This window comes from Protopterus annectens, chromosome 11.part0 (assembly GCF_019279795.1).
Source record: "Protopterus annectens isolate FY-2018-M chromosome 11.part0, PAN1.0, whole genome shotgun sequence".
NCBI classification, from domain to species: domain Eukaryota; kingdom Metazoa; phylum Chordata; order Ceratodontiformes; family Protopteridae; genus Protopterus; species Protopterus annectens.
This window is the reverse complement of record NC_056745.1, coordinates 695,906,587-695,927,048: the sequence shown is the minus strand read 5'-3', so window position 1 is coordinate 695,927,048 and position 20,462 is coordinate 695,906,587.

Sequence of the window (20,462 nt, the reverse complement as noted above, 5' to 3'; positions counted from 1 at the left end):
AGATTTAAGGAGCTCTGCAGAAACAGTGCCAAAAAGAGCCTTATTATCAAGTGGAACATCCAGTAATTTGGCTTGTACACCCAAGAGTACCTTCTGAGGACTGGACCTGATGCTGCAGATTTGGATGATGCCTCTACAGCAGCATAACTGCATTTGATATAGTGCCTGGTCACCCAAGAAGCGGTAGATAACAGGGCAGAGAGCTGAGACTTTGCAGGAAAATCTGCTATTAATGCAGAGGCCTTGGACAGGGTATCTAGAACAAACTTAGCCATGTAGGTCTGATAGTTAATAGCTCTTAACGGCTAGTATGGATGAAGTATATATATTTTCTTCCTCTGTCTATCCATGAATTTGCTATCCTTATCTGTGGGGAATAGAGAAGATGAAGGCAGCTGTCTGGAAGATTTGTCTGCTGACACAGGAATGACTGCTGGGTCTTCAGGGGAGGGAGGTTCTTGAACAAGAACTGTGCATCCTGGTGGACCTTGTAAAATCTATTAGGACATTTAGATCTTGGGGGCTGAGAATATGGGGTCTGAGATGCAGCCTGAAAGGCATCATTAAAGGCTGGACGTAGAGGAGGGACTGCAGATGGAGAAGGCTGGTCCATCTGTAAGAGTTCAAAATACCTCTTTTTAGTCTCAGAAACATCAGAGACCTGCCATTTAAAATGTTCTTTCATAAGTGTAATGGTGTCCCCAAAGGAGAATTCCTCCCCAGGAGATTCAGGGCTAATGGTATCCTCCTCTTCAGGAGTAGCAAAGTCCTTGAGAGACTCAATTTGGGAGCAGTAAGTGAGGGATTCATCAGAAGAAGAGAGTTCTTCTTCTGATTCCTCCAAGGCCTGCACAGGTGGTAGGGAAAGTTGGGGCACCTGGGACTGCAGGGCCTGGAAGGCTCTGCATAAATTCTGGGAAAAAGCTTCCCATCCAGGTGCTGGTTCTGTAACCCTATGCTTTTCTTTTTGTTTCCTCTTAAGAGGAATATTAGTAGCAGTGTGTTTTGTAGCCGACACTGGGGTGGATGGTAAGGAGGTAATAGGCCCCTCCGATGCCATGAGCCATGGCTCCCCCTCGCCATCAGGGCCTGATGGCTGCTCAACCTCAGCAGATGTACTCTACGTTTCTGCTGAACCAGCTTCCACTATGGCTCCTGGTTCCAGCTGTGAAACTGACGCCCAATGAGACCCTGGGCTAACATCTGCCTTGAGGGTCTTACCAGACTCCTTGAGGTGCAGCATGATCATCAGGCCTAACTTTTTTGGCCTTCTTCGAAGGCGGTTTCTTGGAGGTACCTACCCTACCCACCATACCTAACACCAAATGTCAGAGCCTTTAGTTTTCTAAGTATAACTTTAAAGCAGCCAGGCGGCTACACAAAGTTTTAGGTACAAAGGACTGGCAGATGTCACAAGACTTACAGCCGTAGCCTCCCCCTAAACAAAACAAACACTGATCATGTGTGTCCTTATGTGGAATTTGTCTTCCACAAGCAAACTTTCCCTTCCTAGCTGACAAGTACGTCTGGAAAGTAAGAAGGAATATAATCAAAAAGCCTCAAAGGGTACTTATCTGCAGTGGAAAGCTGAAGTCAGATGAGCAAACCAATTCCTGAAGCTGGCAATCAGAGGTCCGTAGATCACTGTGACAGAAAAGTTCTGGGTTGGGTACGTGCAGACGTCACTTTTATAACCAACGTTGGTTTATGGCTCTATTATGCAACGTCGCACATACCCCTTATCCTAAGACTTTGGTATACTGGCCGGATGTGCAGTGCTGCAGGCAGCCACCTCCCTACTGTTATGAATACTGCAACATGAGAACAGAAGGACATCTGTAAATATTTAAAAATGGCAGCATTTCCAGAGGGGTTATTGCTTAAAAGCAATAAAACACTTTTGTGAGGAAACAATACTGCGTCTGTGGGATAGGGTCATAAGTTTGGTTCCAAAAACATTTAGAAAATGTCTGCAGCAAAGTGGAATGAAAAATTATTAAAACAGCAATGTTATCTTGGTGGGACTTTAGAGTTGCCCATGAACTATAACCTTTAAAGATACAAAAGAAATACAGCCTGATAAATGCTTGTGGTCCACTTAGCCTACCCAGTAATACCTTATAGAGTCTACTATTAATATTAATTATTTTAATCTTTCTTGGCAAGGTCAGTGTGTGTGTGTGTGTGTGTGTGTGTGTGTGTGTGTGTGTGTGTAGGATATATATATATATATATATATATATATATATATATATATATATATATATATATATATATATAAAACGTATGGATGGTGCAGTGGTAGCATTGTCGCCTCACAGCAAGAGGCTCTCCTCCCTCTTGGCTGGGGTTCCTTCGATGTGGAGTCTGCATGTCCTACCTGCATTTGTGTGGTTTTCGTCTGAGTGCTCCGGTTTCCTCCCATGTTACAAAGACATGCATCTGGAGTGTTTATCCCCAAGCCTCCGCTGAAAATTGGCTTTGTTCCAAGTCGGACTTTCCCAGTTAACAAATAATAAATAAAAATAAAAATAAAAATAAATATAGGAACAACAGTCAGTAGCCTGTTGTATCTCTACTTTTAAAGACTGAAGAAATGGTAAAACATTCATATTCTGATGCCTTTGCCTGAAAGAACTAAGGAGAGAGATCCCTGACCCTTGGGACCACTTCTCCACTCCATTAATGCAGGCTGAACAACACATTATAGTTTTATAGTAAGAAGACAGGCTGACATATGCAACCATATACTGAAATGCCAACAAAAACACTGAAAAGGGTAATTATTCCATGCAATGTAAATATAACAGGTAAGTTTGGTTTAACCTCTATAAGAAGTGACTGGGAAGAGGAAGGTACAACTCTGCAATCTAAAAAAAAAAAATAGAAAAATTAGAAACCATGCCTGTTCTGGAGGGTCCTGGATGCCATAAAGACAAAGTCAAGCAAAACTTCAGATTACAACTTCACATTGGTGTTCAGTACAATTATAGCTGTAACTTGTCTCACAATTCACTGCATCACCATTAACTCATTTTGTTCAGTAGATTCAGAATGTCTGCTACTGTTTGACAGTTAGAATTCAAAGAGGAAATTTATTTTAACATTAACAGGCGTGCTTTGCCCTTGCAGTGACTTATGGACTGGGTCGAACGGTCATCATGGTACTGGGTAACAGTACCAGAATTAATTTTATGAGTAGTTTTGCTTGAAACAGCCTTTGGGGGGATTATCTAGATCTCCAGAATCAGCATAGTTTATGTTTTTTCATATTTAAAAAATGTTTACAGAGCTCAGTATACCATAAAATTGTTTGCTCTGAAAAGCAGGCTGACATGTTAACTTATGACAGTGGTAGGAGGGACGTAATCTATAGAATCTGGTAAGGAGGTGGGTGTACAGCAGATGTTCAAACTTTTATATGCGATGTTCTTTTCATTGAAATGGAGCTAACATGGGCATACTCCTAAACTGTTAGATAAAAGAAAAATGTTACAGAAGCATTTACTGAACTTTAAATGATTAACCTAGGCACCAGAATAAGAAGGATTAATTCTGGCAACCTTATATCAATGAAGTACATAGCTCAGACTCCATAAATATAATGATTTTCATTTGAAGATGGATTTAGTAACCCTACTCAGTTAATAAAAGCCATCAGCAAAACAACCCAGTATACAGATATGAAGTGAATGAAAAATATTCTAATACACGCCTGACAAACTCTCAGTAAATGGCAGCACAGTGGGGTGACTGTGACTCTATTAGTTCAATTAATAACCTGTAAGATGGAGCCAACTTCCAGTACTACAAACAATTGAAAACAGAGCTTCTGGTAATGGTGTTATTAACCTCAGCCAGCCCTTGGATTGTACAGTGATTCAAACTCAATTTGCCCATTCAACCTTCTGTTAATAGGCTGTGCATCTTTCCTAATCCACCCCAGGTTCTGAAGTACAAATATCAGCATCTTGTTTTTTCAGCAGCACACAATAAAGAATATGCCTGTACAAAAAAAGTTCAAATCCAGCTACTCAGATAAGTAAATAGCTGTTATTTCTTCTGCCTGATTCCACTCACTAAAAACTTCTGCAGGCATCTCTGCGATCTTTTTTTTCCTATATTGCATACTACAGGCTTCTTAGGCAAAAGTCATGTTACAGGAAATGAAAAATAATCAGTATATGTTTACCTATTTTGCATCTCCAAAACAGGATACTTAAGCTATATAAACCAGCAACAGCAAACCATACGGCAAACAAAGTGTGCCTAATATACAGAATTCAGCTCAAAGCCTAACATAGGGCAGAGTAAAAGTAACAAGTGGGTTTAAAGACTGGCAGTAGAACAGGGAAGAGTATCATCTCATTTGTGTGCAAAAATATTGCTAATAGGTCACTACTACAGCCATATATCAAAACAAAATAAGGGGAAACCAGGCAATGCAGTTGGCAAATGAGAGCACTGAAAACAAGCATACTAGTAAAACACTGCAACATGTTTGTGAATTACTGGTGTCACAACAAATGCAGCTTTTAAAACCATTATGCTAAATAATCAAATTAAAGGATATCCAGAACTTTGGTATCATAGCAGAAAGTCTGAGTTCATCTTTGTTAGTATATACCTGGAAATGTGATTGGTTTACTAAGCAGATTAGAAAAGACAGAGTACTGTCCACTCAGCTGTTCAGAATTTTGCCTAATATCTTTGCTCTGTTGCTCACAAAATTTTTGATCTTCTGGTAATTCACCGAGGATTCCAATCAATCAATAATGGCAGGCATTAGAGTTTCCTTCTTATTATTGTTCAGATGTTCTCTTAAGTTAAGTGAATTAAAATAATATTTAAAAAATGTCCCTGATTTTGGCCCTTTGCACCCATTATTTTTGGCTTGAGCAAAGAAGCTAAGATGCATGGTGCAATATACTGTTAATTGCAACAGTTACAGAAACAGAATAGCATATTGGAATATAACAAGCCAACTGACTCTCAGGTAACTGAAGGAACATTCTTCCTGGGTTAAATGCTATACCCCACAATCCCACACACAAAAATAATACACCATTCAAGTCTATACATAAAAAGATGGTACTTTGAAAGTAGGTGCTATCATTCTGCCAGGTAACAAACTATGTAATGCATTTTTAAATAAATTTCAATACCTAGGAAGCAAAGAAGAGTCAAATAAAGCCTCAGTAAAAACTGAGTGATGGCTCCTCTATGGTAATAACCCATCAACATGACACACATTGTAGAACCTTACAGAAGTATGTACATGAAGCACGGACAGATCACATGTTCAGCCTCATCATCCTTTTTTGTGACATCATAAGCTTAGTCCTTAATGTTTACTGTAAACCTTTACAGCAGATGCACTCTTAGCTGGCAATACCTCCTTTTCCCAAGCCATTCATTCAAGTAAACTCTCTTTAACCTGAATAAGAAATTTAGTTTTCCTGCACGTTCTTTGTATCGGTTTGACCTCTTTTCCTTACCAAAGTTAGTGTAAATACCCCCCCCCCCCCCAAAAAAAAATCCTGGATTACTCAGCCACTGGCTTATGTAAACTCAGACCTATCATTCCACAAAAACATTTGTTTACTATACATATCTGTGGCACTGCGTTAAGATAAAGTTTGCACATGGATTTGGTTAATATACCCTGGAACAGGTTTCACTGGCAAAGTCTCTCTACGAACTTTGTTGTCAGAAGAATGAGATGCAGAGTTCCCTTCTGCTTGCTGGCTCACTTTTTGTTGGATAAACTTTTTTGTTTTCTCCTTAGCCTGTTCTGCAGCCAAAAATGTCTTTGATCCACTAGAAAAAATATTCTGAAGACAGCTGGATACAGCAGTTTGAGTCTCACACCTGCCTATCAACATTCACAGACTGCTGGGATGAATTTGCTTCTCTTGTGCCTGATGAACAGTGAAAATGTAAAGGAAATATTTCATTCTTCAGATCCTAACTCCACCAGAAACTACCCTTCAAATCTAGTTTCTTATATGGAAAACATGCAGGAGGGCAGCAGTATAGGAACAGAGACAATTCCAGCATAAACAAAAACATCCAGGATGGCTGCACACTGACCAACAGCTTAATTTTAGATCTCCCAGTGTGAAAACAGAAACTGAGAAAAAGGAGTACCATTGAAATTTACAGTTTGGGTAAAATTCCGTTTCTGTCTAATAAGTACACTGTCTGATTCCCAGCAAAGAAGAAATCCAGAAAACTAGAAAAGGTGAAGGGAAAACTGGTTGGGACAAATCCTGCAGCTGTTTAGCAAAAAGCAGCAGTTCAAATTTCAGCTTTGGTACTGTAGAAGGCTTCCAGTAATTTGGAAGAAAAATAAATCAAATATACTCAGTGGTGTGTAAAATAAATGAAACATTGAAGGAATATATCAACTCAAATAATAAAAGGCTGAAAAAACATAAGCTTTAACTAGCTGTTCAGAGGAACTGATAAAACTGCAAGAACAGTGGTTGAAATGAAGAAAAGGCTGAGTATGAGACTTCTCAAGAACAGCTGTTTCAAAAATATTAGAGTTAGAAGACAGAATGCGCAGAGAAAACCTGAGATTTTCAATTGTACCAGAAAAACTGGAAGGAACAGACTGTATTAATTTTATAAAAGTACAAATAAGCAACTTGATTGGTGTTCCACAGCAAGGTTTGTTATGGAAAGGCCACATCAGTGTATGCTTCAAACCTGGCCATGAGAAGGCAGGCAAAACTTATATTAGAAAATATGCAATCATACCAGCAGAAAGAGCTGATCTTAACAAAACTGTGGCAGAAAGGAAAAGTATTAAAAAGTGGAGACAGCAGAGTGTTTGTGGAAAATCATTACTCACTGTACACCAGGCAGAAGAGATGCAAATTTATTCCAGCAATCAGGAATGTTGAGTCTCAGTGACAGACTTGATGTCTGCTGAACTAGTAGGATCAAAACAATGTAAGTTTTTCAATAACAAAGTTTACTTTCCAAGTTTTCATAAGAACCAGATGTTTAGTTTGAAATACCAGATGAGTGTCTGGATTTTCCTTGTTGTAAAACTGCATCATCGCAACATAAGAAGCTAAAGAGGGGATAAACAATATGAATTTCCATAAGCCCAAGGCACTTTCTGAAGACACTGGACATAGTAAATTGGTCAAGTTGCAAAGCTGTGAACCTCTAGTGAGATTAATTTATTTATGGAGTTTCATTTAGTTTATCTGCTTGTTAACCAAGTGAATGACCTGGTCTGCCTTGGACCCATTTCATCCATGACCAAGACAGTAAGTGCAAGGGTAAATTCAATATGTATAAGATGCTTATTAGAACCAATTAAACAGCGTGTTTTTAGGATGAGTGAGGAATCTGGGACACCTAGAGAAAACCTAAAATGGCATGGACAGAAGATGCAGAAATAGCCGAGAGATACACTGTAACAAAAGAGTAGGCCAGGCCAGCATTATATAAAGAAATGAGATAATGTAGTATCTTAATTACAGAGATGGAGGCTGGATCTAAGAGGTGTTTATCACATTACTGAATAAATTCTGGTCCATCTGGAGTGTTATTAGGTTTCTTAGCCACTTTTAAAACAGATCAGATATCTATAGAAAACAAATGATTACAAAGATGCAGCCTAGCCTCCAATATGTCAAACTGTGGAACTGAGGTGTGGACACAGTATGTCATCCTCAGGTTGTGTTTAGGGTTTGCCATTCAGAGGTAGTGCTATAGGTTATGGCACTGACGTCTGTATTAGAAGAATGCATCAGGGTTTTGGCCAGGGAGGAGATATTAGAATGAGATTTTTTGACTCCAGAACCAACTTTGGAATGAGAGAGGTTGGAGGAAATGCAGTAAAGATGAGCATGTTTCCAAGTAAAGGAAAATCAGTGTTCATCACTGCCTGACAAAGAAGTCTGGAACAAAACAGTGTTAAGGACACTGGAACCAAATGTTTACAAAAGACACAAAGAGATTCAGTGTTAGACATCAAGTGTTTCATTATGTTCACAAAATTCTTCCTGACCACTCTTCCTTTAAGAAAGATTTAGATTTCTCTTCTGTTTTGTTGACTTCCACTGCAGAAGACCGAAAGAATCAAAGTGATTCTATGTGGCTTTTTACTATTACTACTATCTTTACAAAAGATAAAACAGTTCAGTTGTGTAAGTAATCATTTTCTCCCTTTCATCAAATCTCTTAAGAAATTCAGCAGAAGTAGCATATATAACCTCTCTATCCAGAAAAGCATTAAGAATTTCAGACTTGTCATCTTTTGGCAAATGTTGGGATCATTGCCATGCATACCTATGCATACTGACACAGTTGCTGTATCTCTAGAGACTTCATCTTCAGCATCTCAGAGTGTTGGTGACTTTTGTGACTAAGGAAAGTACAGAAAACAATGAGGACTCACTATCTGAGGAAGGAAGACCTGCAATAACATTATTTATGTTAGCAAATGATGCCTAAGGATATTTGGACAAGTCTGCTTGGCAATTTTGTTATTTGTCTTTCGGCTTTTCCTGGTTAGAGGTCGCCACAGCGGAACTCCGGTCTGCTAATGACTGGCAGTAGATTTTCATGAATGCCGAGGTGCCAGCTCGACGTCCAACCTTCAACGAAGGCATGCCTATTTATGCATGTCTTTCGAAAGCCCACCCAACCATGGGGAGGACATGCAGACTCCAGCCAAGAATCGAATGGGAGAACCTCTTGCTGTGAGGCAATAATGCTACCACTGCACCACCGCGGATGAAGTGATTAACAGTTCTAAAAGCTCAGATGGAAAACGTGTAAACCTTTTTTGGTACCTGTCAAAGTCTCTGCTATCCTTGTCTGAAGGTACAGGATCAAATGTTAAGATGTTTAAGATCAAGAGATTTTTGTCAAGGAAATAAGTCAGCTCTAGGGATATAGAACTGGTATTTATGAGATTTAGGCACCTTGTAAAGTTTGATTTCCTGGGCTAAGAGCCTGACTGACAGGAGAAGCACTAGCTTTATTAAAGGCTTTCTCTAATGCCCCAATGACAGAAGGAATAGTCAATGGTTTTCAAACTATAAAAGGTAATAATACATCTTCCATGAGTCAGATATTTTCTTTTGTTTCTACTGAAATAAGTCTTTTATTCTTTCTGTACTGTCGGATACCTCTTCCCTAACTAAAACCTGTGGGATGCCGTCAGTCCCTTCTGAGATGACCAAGCATGGTTCTCGCTCCTCTACAGCAGGTTCATGCCTGTCTCTAGAAGACATTCTAGACTCCCAAACCTTAGTGTCTTCCCAAGGAACAACAGCAGAGAGGTTGAAAGAAGCAGATGAATGGTCCAAGGGCTCCAATATGACCACAGTGGAGATGTCAGCTGAGGGCTGGGGAAGACGGCATATTGCAGTAGGGAGTGCAGGGACCTCTCTCATGGCTTTCTTCTTCTAAATCAGAAGGGAGATGTCTGAGGCACTGATACTAGACTCCATAGTCAGGTTTGTAAGGGCACATCCATTGTGTTTTGATGTCAATCCTGAGGAAGCTAAGCCAACTTCTTATCATTTTGGGAGTAAATGATAAACATACAGGGCACAACCAGACTTGCACAAGAGGGAAACCTACCAGTCCAGACAGAGCCATTCGCCAGTACAGATCTCCCACCACAGAGACAAAAGCTGGCAGGGGAAGAGGGACCTGAAATATCTGTGGATCACTCCCACAAATCTCCCAGATTGAAGGACAATGACAAACACCAACCAAGCAACAATGTATGTTACCACTCCAAAAAAACATTATCACCAACAGAAAGAAAACTATTTGAGAAAGGCCTGTCATTTGTGCCTCATCAAAGAGGTGACCCAGTACAAACCATTATCGATTTGAAAATGTTGACTCGTAAAATCAACCTTAAAATATTTTTCCATGACAAACAGAATTCAGACGGCAACACAAGGAATGAAAAATAGTCAAAAGTCAAGTAACTTCTGTGCCCCCCACACACACCACAGTGACTGCATATGAGATGAAGTGTGAAGCTAATATCAGGAAGGCTCTGAGTCGAACCTCAAAGAAACATTTCTGTAACTTGAAACCACAAGAATATAATGCCCTCAAATCCCTCAGTGTGGACCGCACCAGAAGAGTGATAAAGGCGGACAAAGGAGACGGCATTCTGGTGATGGACACCAAAGCCTACAGCAACAAAATCATCAACATGCTCAATAACATTTTCTACTATGAGAAATGTGGCCTTGAACAAGGCAAAGAGCCTACAACATCAACACAGAAGTGCTATACTTGCATGAGGAAGGACTTATCAGCAACAAGCTATATGACTATCACAGTTACTAACCCAAAACGTCCAAGATTTTTCAGTATACCTAAGCCACATAAAAGTATAAACGACCTGCCCTACGGACCAGTAACTGAGCAGTGGCAGTATAACCGAACCCATCTCCATCTATTGGAAGTTCGGATCAAGCCACTTGCAGAAAAAAATCCTTCCTTCATCCTGGAAACTAGCGACTTTCTTAAGAAAATCAGGGACCTCATAGTAGAAAAAGATGCATTTCTGGTGACTATAGATGTAGAAGCACTCTATACAGTACTCCCATAAGAATACTGTATCCAAGCCATCACCGAGGTGTACACCCAAACCAGATTTTCTCAAGGCTATGAAACTGAGGTCATCAGCAGACTTCTACAAGTGCTCCTTAGTAACAATTACTTTCAGTTTAATGATTTGTACTTCAGACAAAAACAATGTATCAGTATAGGAGCAGCCATGGCTCCCAGTTTACAGAATACCGCACTAGGGAAATGGGAAAAAGAAAACATCTACAACTCAAGCTATTTCCAATATATGGACTGCTATCTTCACTATATCAACATTTTTTATTATCTGGAACAACACTGAGGAAAAGCTACTGGAATTCTATGATCACATCTCAAAGACCACAGACTTTTTACAATTCACCATAGCACATAGCTGGCAAAAAGCCACATTCCTAGACCTTACCATTTCCAAGACAGAAGGAGCAGGACAACTCTCAAACAACATGTACCAAAAACCTACCAGAGCAGACTTGCTATTACACAAGGATAGCATGCATCCTTATCAGACCAAAAAGAATGTTATTAAGTCACAAGGGCTTCAGATGGCCAGAGTCTCAAAAGAGATTAGAGACTTTATGGTTAATATTATCAACCTAGAAAAAGACTTCTTGGCTCGTGGTTACAACCAACAGTTTATTCGAGGAATTCTAGATCCCATTTCCAGAGCTAAAAGCCTGAACCCAGATTACCCCATCCCCAACAATAGAAGGAAACCCAAAAACATAAAAAATCAGCCCGAAGAGATCTCCATGACCCTTACATACTTACTAGATTGTATTATACTGAAGACTATAATTAAGGAGAACCGGGTTATTATTAAGAACAACCCAACCATAGGCTCCATCCTTCCTCCTAAACCCTTCTTCAACATAAGGAGAAACAATAACATCAGATACTTTGTTGAATGTGGGAGTTTAAAGTTGGTTTTTGAACTGGATTCCCAATGCGGCACCTACCCATGTGGAGAGCATGGTTGCAGGTACTGTAATTTCTTCACCTGCCGAACACAAACCACAAATACAGGAGCCACATAGCAGGAAATTGCAACTCAGAAAGTGTAATTTAGAGGGCAGAATGTACAAAATGCCCTGCATTCTATGTCAGAAAGACCTTTAATAAACTCAAGACCAGAATGGCATACCACCTTTCAGACATCCAACATGACAACCACAATAATGCATTTGCTAAGAATCAATGTGACACACCGGGACATGGAATATTCAGGTTTCACTTACTGAACCAACTGCAAAAAGATGAGTTACAAGGTCCACTTTATGACAAACTTGAAAAATGTGAGCTGGAATGGCAGATAAGACTCAAAACTTTCAAGCCTCCCGGACTAAACTAACATATGTCCATAATAAGCATACTCAACTTAAGAAAGTTGCACCACCACGCTTATTACTGACCGGATGAAGCCACAAGTTAATCAATTGTCAACTTTTTGGGATACATAGATAAAGAGGCGAAACAGTGATTGATGGCATAATTTATGGACAACCACATATAGGTTCATAGGTAGGTACTAGGCTATCTGCCTGAAGGCATTTATAATTCTAACCAGAATGTGTTGGCTTTCGCTGTCCCTTAGATTAGTTCCCTGTGCCTCTGTCCAGCAGAGCCACTGAAGTGATCCCCGGGGTAAACTTTCTGTTTCCCTTCCACTCGTTAAGTTTTCTCTTGAAGAGTGTTAGCGAGGAGCTCTGCCTAATGTAGATTGGAATCTTGTTCCAAAGCAAGGGAAGTCTCTGGGACAGGAATCTATCCCTCCAGCATGTCCTATTTATTGTTGTGGTGAGGTTTAGGGGATAAGGTTTTTTTTAGGTGGAGCATGTCCATAAATTCTGGGTTGGACATGGCCTTGTATGTCAGGCAGAGATCACCTCTGAGTAGACGGTATGCAACCGAGTACAGCTGGAGTTTCTTCAGTCGAGCTGCATAGGGCATCTGTTTGAAGCCAGTGATCCTCTTGGTGCGGTACCTTCTGTGGTCTTTCCAGCTGTTGCAGGTGTCTTGTAAGGTACATCCCAAATGGGGCATTGTACTCTATGATGGGTCTGATGAGTAATGAGTACATGGGCAAAATTATCTCTTTTGATCAGGATGTGAATCCTTTTGTGATTAGGTGCAATATGATGTCACATCTGGTGGGAGTGTTGACCAGTTGATCCAAGGCGTTTGAGTTTATAAATTCTAGGAAATGTTGGGCAAGGGAGTTAGTACCTGAGTAGTTCTCCCAGTTAATGTTTGGGTAATTGAAATCACCCAATATTAGGGTGTTTGATAGGACCTTTATGTTTCCAGAAATGTGGAATGGGGGTCCTGGGACATGGTGGGTGATCTGTAGCAAGCTACAATTTGAATTGCAGTTTTGCCATTGTTAGTTGCACGTGGATGATCTCTGAAGCATCGTGCTGTGCCACTAACCTGGAGGTGTAGGTATCCTTGATGAATATGGATACGCCCCTGCCTTTTGTATTTTGGTCTGGGTTCTGTGGCCGAAATGTATGGAATGAGTTGTAGCCTAGTAGTGCTGGGGTGCTCTCTAGAGCCTTAAACCAGGTTTCTGTTACTGCACATATATCGATTTTTTCCATACTGAGGAGTGCCTCGAGTGCATGCATTTTGAGATTTAGACTTCTGGCACTGAGTAGCATTACCCTCAGTTTTTTGTTACTTGTGCTATTTATGGTGGTGGGTTTGTCTTTTGAGCCTTGCCTAAAAAAGGCACTAAGGGGGTGACAAGAGCCTTTGGCCAATATTCGAAAGCCCAAGGGTGACAGGTGCAAGCCATCTCTAGAGAAGCAGTGTGGCTTGTCGAGCATGTCATCTCAGGCAGACAGACACTGGATCCCCTTTGAATGACACCAGAAACTTAGCCAAGTATTGAAAGTGATAATTTTTTTCTTTATACTGTGGTATCATTCTTGGTAAGAGCAGGGTCAGGGTCGTACCGGCCTGGGCTATGTGATCAGAGAGCTCTTCCGTGTCTATTTTCATGTAGTCCAGGGAGGTATGGCTCAGGTCATTCACACCAACATGGACAATGACAGAGTCATTTTTGTACTTGTTCTGGAGTGACCTGAGTGCTTGTGTTATGTGGTGGATCCTGCCACCTGACAGGCAGCTAACAGTAACCTTCTCCTTATTCAGCCTAGTGAGTGGGATGTCAGTGTGCCTGACTATAGAGTCACCTATTACTAGTATGCTGGGTATGTTATTTTGCCCTAAGGGCTGTGATTGTGTGATACACTGGTTTTGTGAAGTATGTGTTTCATGGTTTGTGTTGGGGGGGGTGGAGGTTGCTTGGATGTCTGTTTTGGAGGCCTCTCCTTTTGCAGATTTTTATTTAGAGCCTCAGAGTATGTTTTCATGTATTTATGTGTGTTTTTTTGCCAGTGCTGGTTTAATAGGTCTATGTAAGACTGGTGGTGTGATGCAAGTATTTCCCTTCTCCTCTTGACTGTCTGATCCAGTCTTGGGTTGAGAGAGCTTAGCCTTCAGTTTGGCTGTATAATTGCATCTCTCGCATGTATTAGTCTTTGTTGGTAGGAGGAGAGGGTTGTCCGTGTACATGAGGCAGTTGTAACATTGCCTCAAAATGCCCAGATTCACCAGTTGGACTGAAGAGTACACCTGAAACTGCCCTTTGGACATGCCTGGATAGGTACAATGAACTTTTTTACTGAATGGCTGGTAAGGTCGAATAGAGAGCCTTGTCCTTTTGTACAGTATAGGGGGGGCTCTAGTGCTAGTGTTTATAAGTGCTTGCTATGAGTTTTGAGCAACTGCCGGGCTGAGAAATGAATGGCTTGAGTGCTTAAGTTGAAAGTTTGTCTAGTTCCAAGGGAAACATTGAAGAGGAGACTTTGTGGAGCTGGGAATAGTTATACCCTAGCTAACCGTCACTGCCCGGCATGCAAAACTGAGCAAATGTGTTTTTTATAGCAGGGAAATGAAAGAGATAGAAATTAGCCCAAAATGGCCAATAAACTACTAATTTCTTTGCTGAAACCACTCCTCCAGGGACAGATAGGCTGCTCAAAGCTCCCCTCTCTCACAGGTGAACAGGGAAACTTCCTTCTATCCAAGTAAGGTATGGGCAAACACAGAGATTTGTAACACAGCCCTGAATTCTGGACTATACTAGCTTAAAAAAGCGGGAAACGTATATTTTTTTGTTTTTTGTTTTTTTCCAGAAAATAAAGTAGATACAATAAAAAAAAACACTTTAAATGCACAGAAAAGGATACTTATTGTTACATATCTCAGATCAGAGTTATAGTCAATGCCCCTAGTAATAAAATAGGAAGAAACACAAATACAGTAAAAGCAGATGAATAAAGTGCAATATATATATATATATATATATATATATATATATATATATATATATATATAAAACAATAGAAAACAAACAAATTGATTTAAACAAGTTATGCAATTAACCAGAAAAAAGCTCAAAACTGAGACCGGTTCCAGCAGTCTTTAATCAGACAAGTTCTAACTGCACACTCCCGCTACTAGGGTGCAGGGGAACCTTCTCCAAAAAAAAGATGGCCTGGAACAGTGCTCAAGTTATACAAACAAAGCTAGATTCAGCAGGTCTGAATCTGGTCTATGCTACAGCAACAAGGGGCACCCATTTCAGAAAGAGACAGTTCAAATAAGCAGGCACAATAAACCTGTGACCAGAAATTCTCATCTTAGAAGGGCAGAATCCAGCCTATCCTCCCACAAGTGTGCAGACCACAAACCTCCTTAATGTAAAATAACTGGCCTGAAGCCCAAGTGCTTAAACCAGAACTAATACACTTTTAGAATAGCAGACACTGGCCCTTCAATCAGCAATTCCCAGCTTAGAAGGATGTAAGCTAACTGTCCTGCCACAACAGTTCAGGCCACAAACCTTCTTAATGTAAAACAACCTGTATGAAGCCCAAGTGCTTAAACCAAAAGACTTAGAATAGCAGTTACAATTTAATCAGGCTACTACCAAGCAGTAATAAATGCAGCAGAATAAATAAAATTGAGTACTTTTAAGAAGAGGCAAAAGCAAAATAAAGTAGGAGGAAACACAAATACAGTAAAAGCAGATGAATAAAGTGCAAAATTTTTTTTCCCACTTAAATCTGTGATATCCACTTTTTTAATATTGTTTTTCAAGCACTTAAGTTTGTTTGGGAATATCTTCCGAATGTAGTGGTTTTAGGTTTTGTAGCTCTATGCCATTATTAATATATCTCAAGTGATCTACGAGTCATACTGCAAAATTCCAGTAGGCTCTTGTTTTGGAACTTCTAGCAGGCGTTAACAATAATGATATTAACAACTGGAGTACTAATAAATCTGAATTCACTAACGCTTTTCTCCCTCCATAGTACCACTCCACTGAAGAAAGACAGGTCTAAGGAAGCATTTGGCAAATGTGCTGTAGTCAGAAGGTAAGGTAAAATCCCAGCTTTAACATAGTCCTAAGCTAACCCTTAGTACCACGAATAATGTTATATTTCTTTATATAAATATAAATATAAATATTTATGGATTTAAATGTTCGTTCGATACAACTATCATTCGAATTCACTTTGCCAAAGCCTCACAAGGTATGCTGATTTGGATAACTGTTTCTGAATCACAGCTAAAACAGTTTCCCTTTTATTTCCACCAGTACCCCCAAAGTGGAGTATCATAACTTTTTGATTTAGTTCTAACAATGGAGCTTCCACAGTCACGTTTGCTTTAATTTTTAATTTTTAGGTGTTTCGCATGATCGTTATGTCAGTTGTTTAATTTTGTTTTGTTTTTAAAAGTTTGGTCATTACAGTTCTTAGCACTGTGGCTCAGGGCTCAGGGACAGTAAGGCTTTAAATTGCTAGTGACTTCTGAAAATATCACAGACCCTTTACTGTAGGTCTGAATTTTTTTTTTCTAATCTTCAGTCATGAATTCTGAGTATGGCCACATTCACCATTCACAGGTATAAGCATAATTACATGTGAGAGAGAGGCTTGTATTCATTTAAAAAATCTTTTCATTTTCCATGACTGGTGGGACGCTTTCACCACCAACCCACAAGATGGGCAGCAGACACGACCCAATCAGTAGCAAGTTAGGCATATACTTCTACAAATTACTGACCCCAAAACTAAGTCCCCGCATTGGCCATTCACATGCAAGATAGACCAATGAAATTAAGTACCAACACATCAATAATGACCCCGCCCTTTTGGTTTACTACAAATAAACCAACTGGTTAGCTATTCTTGCACCCTAACCCCAACCATCCAATTAACTATACTTTCATAAGTTATGTCAATTAACTCCAGCACCTATCCCCTTAACAGTACCTCTATGAATCATAATCAAGCTCTAGTTTCCACTCACTGCCCATTCAACCAATTATACTAGCCTACTTAACATTTCAGCTATTGGTCAGCCCCCAACAAATCATAAATACAGCTTTTTACTGCTGTCCTATCCATATTTAACTTTAGCAAAAATCCCCTTGGTTGACTCTCAGCAAATCACAATCCAACCTTTAATTTCCTGTGTATCACCCATGCAACCAATCACGTTAAGCCTATGTCAAGTTTCAGCGATTGGTGAGCTCCCTACAAGTCACAAGCAACAGTTTATTCCCACCATTCCCACGGCCCTATCCATGTAACTCAAGCAGTAAGCGTATCAAAGACAAATCCCCACAATGTTATGGCAATCAGCTAGCCTTGATTTTTCACCTATCAACCCCCCTCAATTGCCAAAACAACCCAATAGTATGATGGAAATTTTCCTCCAACCCAGCTAGCGTTGCTGAATTACATACAATGGTCATTGGTTTATGAAATTCATCATTCATTAAATTCTTCTTAAAATATTAAAGATCCAATCAGGTTTTTCTCTATATATATTATTAGAATATCATTTATCATTATAATTTAATTATCAAAACCAATCACGTATTACAAATTAACAATGAATGGTGAACGTATAATTTTAGTACTGGATGTAAATTAAAGCTTGTAACAAAAATACAGAATGGTAAAATGGATTTTACAACAGCTTTCACCTGTCTATGAAAATAAATAAAATAAATACTATCTGAGAAAGGAGAATCGCCTCAAGCTATGTTTTTTATTTTCTATTTTTATTTCATTTTCACTTAAACTAAAAAGTTTTTAATACAGAAATACAGTAAAGTGGATACGTTTTTCAAGCTTGGTACCTCTGGTTAGCTGGAAAAGCTAATCATCTTCAAAGGTTTTTACAGTTTAAAAGGAGAGAAGAGTTTTTTTTTCCTTTTTTGCCCCTTAACTTAAAACTGAAGGTTGAAGGTACCAGTTTGCAGGATGGCACTAAGCACAAAAATAGCTAGCTACGTACCTCTGACCCTGGGCAAAGTGGATAGGTCAAGGGGCAAAGAGGTGAACCCTGAGTAGAAATCATTTATTTACAAATTTTTTATTTAATTTATTTGCTGATTAACCAGATGAGTGAACTGGTCTGTCTTGGATCCTTTTCAACCATGACTCAGGCAATAAGGACAAGGGTAAACACAACATCTAGGCAAACAGTCTTTCCTTAGGAGGAATGAGGAAACTGGAGTACTTGGAGAAAACTAAAATGGCAAGGAGAGAACATGTAAACCCCACAGAGACAGAAACAAAGTGTCATGACTGAAATCCAGACCCTGAAACTGCAAGGCAGAGCTTTTAAATGCTGAACCACTGTTTCCCACCTAGACCCTGAAAAATGATCTGTCAGCCTTGTGTATCTGAATCTGAAGAAGATGTCCTGCATGCCTAGTGTCATTAACTACGCATCTTGCATCAGGACAACCAAAACAGTTTGCAGTGTCAACACCTTGAATGTCTTTATTTTTATTAACTTGTTCAGACCTGAGAGATCTAAAATGCCTCTTGACCGATTGTCCTATTTTTTAGAACCATGACATACTTGGAGTTAAAAAACGCAAATACTAGTTGAGTAGTCTGATTGTCCATAATATGTATTGAATTATAGGAAAGTCACCCTTATTTTTTGGTGTAGAAAGAATAGGTTCTGGAAAGTATTTAACACAAACATTTATGGTATAATCTGATGGAAAACTACCTGATACACTTGTCTGTTCTGGTACAGATGAGTTATAATATGGGAAAACCTTTATCTGGAGGGGGTGGGTTTGGGGAATAAAGAATGATAAAAGTGATGATGGGTTCTTAAATATGGCAGTCTGCTACTTACTGCAATGTTTTAATAGCAGCATGCTGGATTTATGTATCCGCAGCACTGTATACATTGCTGTTTGCAAACAACAGCAAGACTATATTCAAGAATGAGGTATTATTTTTACTTTGTAAAGTGCACATTGAAATACGATGCCTTCTTCTACTCTGCCCAAGCCCAAACGTAGCCCGACTCCTTGCTGAATTTTAGTTCCACATTTTTATAACACCTGATGCATGCAGTTTTTAATGTAGCTTAGCTTGGTTCTTCTTTATTTGGTGGAGTCCTGGCTGCTGAATGGCCACAGTCTCACAGACAGGTACTCATTTTCCAGGCAGCTTGCATGGGCTGTTAGAATACGCTTGCAAGTTTGAGCAAAGCAAGTACTGCGGTTTGCATTAACGATGGAAATAAAAGGGAATTTTATGGTTCAGATTAGGGGGTGAATGGGAGATTTAGAGTTAGAGCTGGAAGCAAGATGTAAAATTGGGGTCAGGGAGTGGGTATGAGTTTTTTAGGTTAAGGTTAGAGATTGGGGTTTGGGATTAGAATCAGGGTCTGTGTGTTTTAGGTCTAGGGAGCGATCTTTTGATTAGGTTTAAAAAGTGAGTGAGAGTTTTAGGGAGTGAGGTTTAGGCTTAGGGTTACGGAGCAACTGGGAGCTCTAAGGTGAAGATTAAGGAGTTGTATTTGGGATTAAGGTTAGAGAGACTGGGAATTTTAGGTTTACAGAGCTGGTGGATGTTTTTGGTAGAAAGTGGATTTTTGGATTATGCATAACTAGCCACCAGGTGGTGTGAACATGGGTCTAGGTGATGGTCACTGTTAATATGACACCCTGACTCCATGTACAAACTACGACAAAGGGGACTGATGCTGTTCTAGATTAGGGTTAGGGAGCAAGTGTGAATTTTAGGGTTAGGCAGCGATGTTTGGGGTTAGGAAATTAGTAGGACTTTTAGGGTTCTTTGCACAAATATGTATGAATGTAGTATGACTGAGAAGCTTGGAGGTTAGTTCCACACCTTTTCATGCTACTGGCAGTAAGCAGGTGAACAGCAAGCTAATATAACATACAAATATCTGCAGGAAATCCATTTATCTCAGAAGCTATACCACCCCCATTTCCACAAATGGGTTGAGTAAGGCTCTATAGCCTTTGAATATTTAGTAAACCCTCTGCTGAGGCTCCCCAGTAATATATTTGCCTGTGTTCCATTACTGCCCTTTTAATGGATGCTCTGTACATCTTCTTAAGTTTGTAGGCATATAGAGCTGACTTGTATATTCCTGTTAGCTAATTACTTGTTTCTCTGTGCTGCACTGCTAAGTTATAACCTTATTCTTGTTAAGATAGGAAACTGTGGCTGAAGTATTAACTGCAGCCCTGCAACTGATGGACAATACAGACTTTAGTTTGTAATGCGTGCAACATCTGTTAGTATCTGAGTTGAGTTTATTAAGGTCATGTATTGCTACACTGCACTCTCAGTCTTCCAAGCACAAATTGGGATCACACTGTACAGCATGCGTATACTTTCACCCCAGCATGCTGAAGCTAAAAGAGTTAGAGTAGTGCATTGTCCAGACACAGAAATCAGAACAATCACATCATGTTTACGCAGTACATG